The sequence below is a fragment of the Apium graveolens genome, chromosome 10 (assembly GCF_009905375.1).
Source record: "Apium graveolens cultivar Ventura chromosome 10, ASM990537v1, whole genome shotgun sequence".
In the NCBI taxonomy this organism is placed as follows: domain Eukaryota; kingdom Viridiplantae; phylum Streptophyta; class Magnoliopsida; order Apiales; family Apiaceae; genus Apium; species Apium graveolens.
Genome location: NC_133656.1, coordinates 236,279,095 through 236,285,498, shown reverse-complemented (window position 1 = coordinate 236,285,498; position 6,404 = coordinate 236,279,095).

Genomic DNA, 6,404 nt, shown 5'->3' with positions numbered 1-6,404 from the left:
AAGATATTCTCCTTTAAGAACTTAAGAACTACCTTGTTATCATTAGACTTAGTTGGTATGGCTTCGACCTATTTAGACACGTAATCAACCCCTAAAAGAATGTAGAGGTTACCAAAAGAATTAGGAAAGGGACCCATAAAATCTATACCCCAGGCATCAAATATTTCAATAACTAAGATTGGATTCATTGGCATCATGTTTCTTCTGGTGATCTTTTTTAAGTGTTGACACTTACTACAAGCGACACAAAATTCAGCAGAATCTTTAAACAAACTAGGCCAATAGAAAACATATTGAAGTATTTTAGCAGCTGTCTTTTTAGCACTAAAGTGACCTCCATAAGCCTGATCATGGCAAAAGGAAAGTATACTTCTAAACTCATGGTTTGGAACACACCTCCTAATGATTTGGTCTGGACAATACTTAAAAAGATAGGGATCATCCCAAAAGAAGTATTTGGCTCGTGAGAGAAATTTGGAATTTTCTTGCTTAGACCAATGAGAAGGAATGTCACTAGTGACAAGGTAGTTAACAATATCGGAAAACAAAGGTGTGACCGATATGGAAAGAAGATGTTCATCAGGAAAAGACTCATTCAAAGGTATATCAATGGTGGACTCCACTACTAAACGGGAAAGATGATCAACAACAATATTTTCAAAACCCTTCTTATCCCTAATTTCTAGGTCAAACTCTTGGAGCAACAGACCCACCTAATTAATCGAACCTTCGAGTCTTTCTTAAAGAAGAGATATCTAATAGCAGAGTGGTCTGTGTAAACAATGATTTTAGAACCTATAAGATACGACCTAAACTTTTCAAGAGCAAAAACTACCACTTGAAGTTCTTTTTCAGTGGTGGAGTAGTTAAGTTGAGCATCATTTAGAGTCTTACTAGCATAGTATATGACATGAGGTATCTTATTGATTCTTTGTCCTAAAACTGCCCCTACAACATAATCGAAAGCGTCACACATAAGCTCAAAAGGTTGATTCCAGTCAGGGGATTGAATGATAGGGGCTGAGGTCAACTCTTTCTTAAGATGTTCAAAAGATTGAAGACATTCACTTGAGAACTCAAATTTTACGTCTTTAAAAAGAAGATTGGTCTACGGTCTAGCCTTTTTCGTAAAATCCTGAATGAAACGCCTATAAAAACCAACAGTCCTAAAAAGGAACGGATTTTTTTGACATATTTTGGTGGAGGTAGATTAGCAATGAGATCGATTTTAGCTTTATCAACTTCAATTCCCTTTGAAGAAATTTTATGACCAAAAACAATTCCTTCTTTGACCATGAAAGGACACTTTTCCCAATTAAGAATAAGGTTTATTTTATTACATCATTTTAAAACTAAGTCAAGATGATTAAGACACAGATGAAAAGAGGAACCAAAAATGGAAAAGTCGTCTATAAAGATTTCTAGGAAGTCTCCTACCATATCAGAGAAAATACTCATCATACATCTTTGAAAGGTGGCAGGAACAGTAGTAAGACCAAAAGCTAAGCGATGATAGGCAAAGGTTCCAAAAGGACAAGTGAAAGTGGTTTTTTCTTGATCCTCGGGAGCAGTGGGAATTTGGAAATATCCAGAAAAACCATCTAGGAAACAGTAGTATAAGTGACATGTTAATCTTTCTAACATTTGATCAATGAAGGGTAGAGGAAAATGATTTTTCCTAGTAGCAGCATTAAGTTTCCTATAATCAATACATATTCTCCAACCAGACTGAACACGATTGGAAACTAGTTCATAATCCTCATTGACAACGACAGTGATCCCTGACTTTTTAGGCACTACTTGAGCAGGACTGACCCACGAACTATCAGATATAGGATAGATGATTCCATTATCTAGACATTTAAGGATCTCTTTCCTAATAACTTCCTTAAGAGTCGGGTTTAACCGCCTTTGTGGCTCTCTAACCGGTTTAGCATCATCAACTAAGTGAATCATATATCGGACAATGGCAGAGGTGATCCCCTTCATGCCGGATATGCTCCACCCTATGGCTTCTTTAATCTCTCTAAGTACATATAAAAGTTCTTCCTCTTGAAAAGGTGTTAAATCAGATGCAATTATGACTGGAAGAGACTTAGAAGGACCTAGAAATATATACTTAAGAGTTTTGGGAAGAGGTTTGAGTTGTAATTCTATTGGACTTGCCTCAAAACATTCACTAGATTCAAAAGGTGGTAAAGGAAAAGTATCTAACTCTTGGTTGGAACTAGGAATGGTGGACTCTAACATTTCATTGACCTCATTTTTATGAAGAGTATCATCTCAATCTTGACCAAAATAATCTTGACAAAAGCTAAGGACATCATCAACATTCATGATTTCATTATCAACTAACTCATCAATCATGTTAACATTTATGGGTTGGTCAAAAAGCTCATTGGGTTGTTTTCCTACATTAAATATTGTTGAGATCAATTGTCATGTTTCCAAAAGTAAGTTTCACTAACCCATTCCTATAGTTGATCAAGGCATTAGATGTGGCAAGAAAAGGTCTTCCTAAAATGATGGGAATTTGATTTTTCATATTATTGACTGGTTCAGTCTAGGACAACAAAATCGATGGGGAAGACAAAATCACCAATATTAATCAACAAATCTTCAACTATACCCGTTGGGGTTTTGACAGAACAGTCAGTAAACTGAAGAGTAACACTAGTCTTTTTAAGTTCACCTAAACCCAAGGCTTGATAGACAGATAATGGAAGAAGATTCACACTATCTCCTAAATCGAGTAAAGCTTTATCAATTAAGGTATTACCTATGACGCAAGAGACGGTAGGACAATCAGGATCCTTATACTTCACAGGGATTTGATTTGACAATATAGAACTAACATGAGGGGTTAGGAAAGCTTTCTTAGGAACATAAGTGGTTCTTTTATGAGTACATAAATATTTTAGACATTTAGCTTAAGAGGGAACTTGTTGAATTGTATCTAAAAGAGGAATGTTAATCTTGACTTGCTTAAAGACTTCCAAAATCTTATCTAACTGAGCAGATTTTTTGTTTGAGATAAGTCTTTGAGGAAATGTAGCTTTCGGCTTAAAGACTTTTTCGCTGGACACATCAGAGTTTGGTTTTGAAGGTGGTTCTTTGGATGGTGATGACACATTAGATTCAGAAGTTTCAGGATTTGGATTGGGAGGTTGTTGAAGACTAGGATTCAAGAGTAGAGGATTTGGTTCAGATGTTAGTTTATCTTCCTGATGAGTATTAATACCAGCATGATTGTTAAATTGATTTTCAGACCTTAGAGAAATGATGGAGTTCATATTTTCATGAGACTTTTGGTTTTGATGAAATTTAGGATTAGCCTCAGGTTGACTAGGGAAACGATTTTTCTCTCTCTCACTGATGGTGTTTGCCAATTGACTAACTTGGACCTCTAGATTAGATATGGCTTGTGTGTTTGAATTTAAAAACTGTCTATCTTGGGTCAGAGTTTGCATAAAAGATTGTTGAGATTGAGTTAGATGCTTGAGATTTCAAAAACGCCTCAATACTATTCTCTAAGGAATTCAAACGCTATCAGGTTCACTAAAACCAGGAGAATTCAAGGGGACTGAGTTAGGATAATTACCAAGGGTTAAAGGAGGATATGAATTGGGATTTTGAGCTGGGCATGGACCAAGATTGGGCTTTTAAAAAGTAGGTTGAGAATTTTGATTAAACTGATTGTATTGACCTTGGTTCCATGAGAAATTTGGGTGATTCTTCCAACCAGGATTATATGTGGGTGCATATGGATCATTCTTAACTCTAGGTTGAAACATTGCATTGACTTTCAATTTCAGGGAAATTGTCTATCACGTGATTTAGGAGAACTACAGTTTACACAGATGGAAAATTGAGAAGACACATTATTGGTTTCTAAGGCTTCTAGACATTTATTGAGTGTAGCTAACTTAGCTTCGGTTGCAATAGAATTACCAACTACGTGTAAGCCCTTAGATCTTTCAGGTTCAAGATTAGGTTCCCTAGTTGACTCCCACAATATTGTTTTTTCAGCTAACTTCTCAAAAAAATTCCAGGCTTCTTCCTTGTTTTTATCCATAAATTTACCTTGGCACATAGACTCTAACAAAGCAGTGGATTGACTGTCCATGTTGAGGACACTTAGACAATTTTTTTTAAAATCTATCAAAATACTTCCAAAAAGACTCATTTCGATTTTGTTGAAATTGGTTGATTTCATTCCTAAGTCTTTTTGCCTTATGGTTTGTAAAATATTTTTTAAGAAAGACAGACACAAATCCATCCCACGTGGAAATAGAGTTAGCGGGTAGACTATAAAACCATTGTTTAGCCTCTTCTTTTAAAGCAAAGTTAATAAGTCTGAGCCTAATGGAGTCTTCACTAAGTTGTTGAAGTTTTTGTAAAGCACACACTTTATCAAATTCTCGAATGAAAAGATTTGGATCATCTCCCTCTACCCCAGCAAACCTAGGTAACATGCTAATGTTGTGATGTTTCATTTCAAAATTATGCGGTTACTTGAGGTAGGACTACGCATGAGGGTTTAGCGGAACGTGCGAGGTAACAATGGTCTTTAAACCTAGGTAACATGCTAATGTTGTGATGTTTCATTTCAAAATTATGCGGTTACTTGAGGTAGGACTATGCATGGGGGTTTAGCGGAACGCGCGGGGTAACAACGGTCTTTAAATGAGACAGACATGACTACAGGTGGAATTTTTACTTCTTCTAATTCAATTTTAGTGGGTGAAGAGAAGTCGAGTTGCCTTACTACTTTAGGAGATGAAAGGTTAGAGTGTATTATTAATCTAGATGAATTGTCTTGAACCCAATTACTTTTCATATAAGACAAGCAAACACGTAGCAAATAAGAGCTATAAGTAAACACCCAAGAAAAATTGGAAAATCAAAAAAAAACTTAGATCTAGGGGTAGTCCTCATAAAAATCTAGAAAGCTCCTAACTTTTGGACCACCAAAAAGTCTATAAATCTAGATTTATTCAAACTGATTGGCCAGATAAGCGGGGCACTTCCTTGTAAATAAGGCGCTGAATTAGAGAACCGTTTGCCTAGTCATCAATCCAAATTGGCCAGGTAAGTGATACACTTGCCTTGTCACCAAAAGTTTGAATAATTTCAAATTTACTTCCTCTTTTAGGTAACTTCCTAATTGAGCTCGAAATCCTAGGGGCCAACCTCTTCTTTATTAAGGTAGGTGAATGTAAGATGAAGAAATTAGTGATTTGTAGGCCAAACAAAAGGTGATGAAATCCCTCACCTTGTCTTGTAATGGGGTGGCGCCATTAAGATTGATTAGATGATGCAACACATAAAGAACGAGATAATAAACACTTATGGATGCACTACACTACGTGTATTATACTAAATTGTACGTACCTATTTCCTTCAACAATCACCACAATTGTATAAGATGAAAAGCAATAAATATAAAAAAAATCTAGATGATGTGATCTTATGTGAAAGAATGAATGATGCAACTAATTGGTTTTTAGCAATTAACTAACTAATATTTTTGGATTTTTTAAATATTTATTTTTTTTGGATTTTTCAATAACAAAAGTGAGAAAAAAATTGAGAGGTGATGCGGAATACCGAAAAGCGCTTTCAAAAATTGCAAAAGAGACGGCGAGGCCTTCTTACGAACTTTTTTTCCAAACTTTCCTCTGCTTCACGATTCCCTAAAAAACAAAGAGAAAACAAAAAACTAGTCCGGAGAATTAAATATCAAGGAATGAAAATTAACAATAGTCCACGTCAGCCGCGCAAAAACTTGATGTGTAAAATAATAAGAACCGCAAGCGCACAGAGTTTAGTTGTAGCAATTACAGGTCGATCCACAGAGACTGCGAATTTTTAAAATCCTAACAATTTAAATCAAGCGAATTAGGCAAATAGATTTGAGATTAGATTTGTTTAACCTAATTAGCAAATAATAAATAATATGGAAAATCTAGGAATCTGAATCCGTTAATCATTCACAATTAATATCAACTCGCCCTAAAATAAATTATCTTTTCTTCACAAAAATAATGTATATCAATTAACGAGACAAGCATATACAATGAAACTTGTTATCTAATAATAACCCATCAAAAATTTATGGAGCAAGCATAAGCTATGAAAAATAAATCTAGTAACAATAATATATCAAAATCACTTTGTTAATTGAACAATTAAGCACCAAGAAAAATCATGAGAATCAAATAATAGGAACGAGAAGATATCAAAATAATTATATTAACTTCATCTTCATTCTAGGGAACAAATTTAGCTACACATGATAAAAAAATTACAAAATAAATAACTAGTTGAGTGTCTTGGGGTCTTGGGTGTGTAAAATACAAGATGAGAGACCCATATATAGGGAAAATATGAGGGTTTGGGTC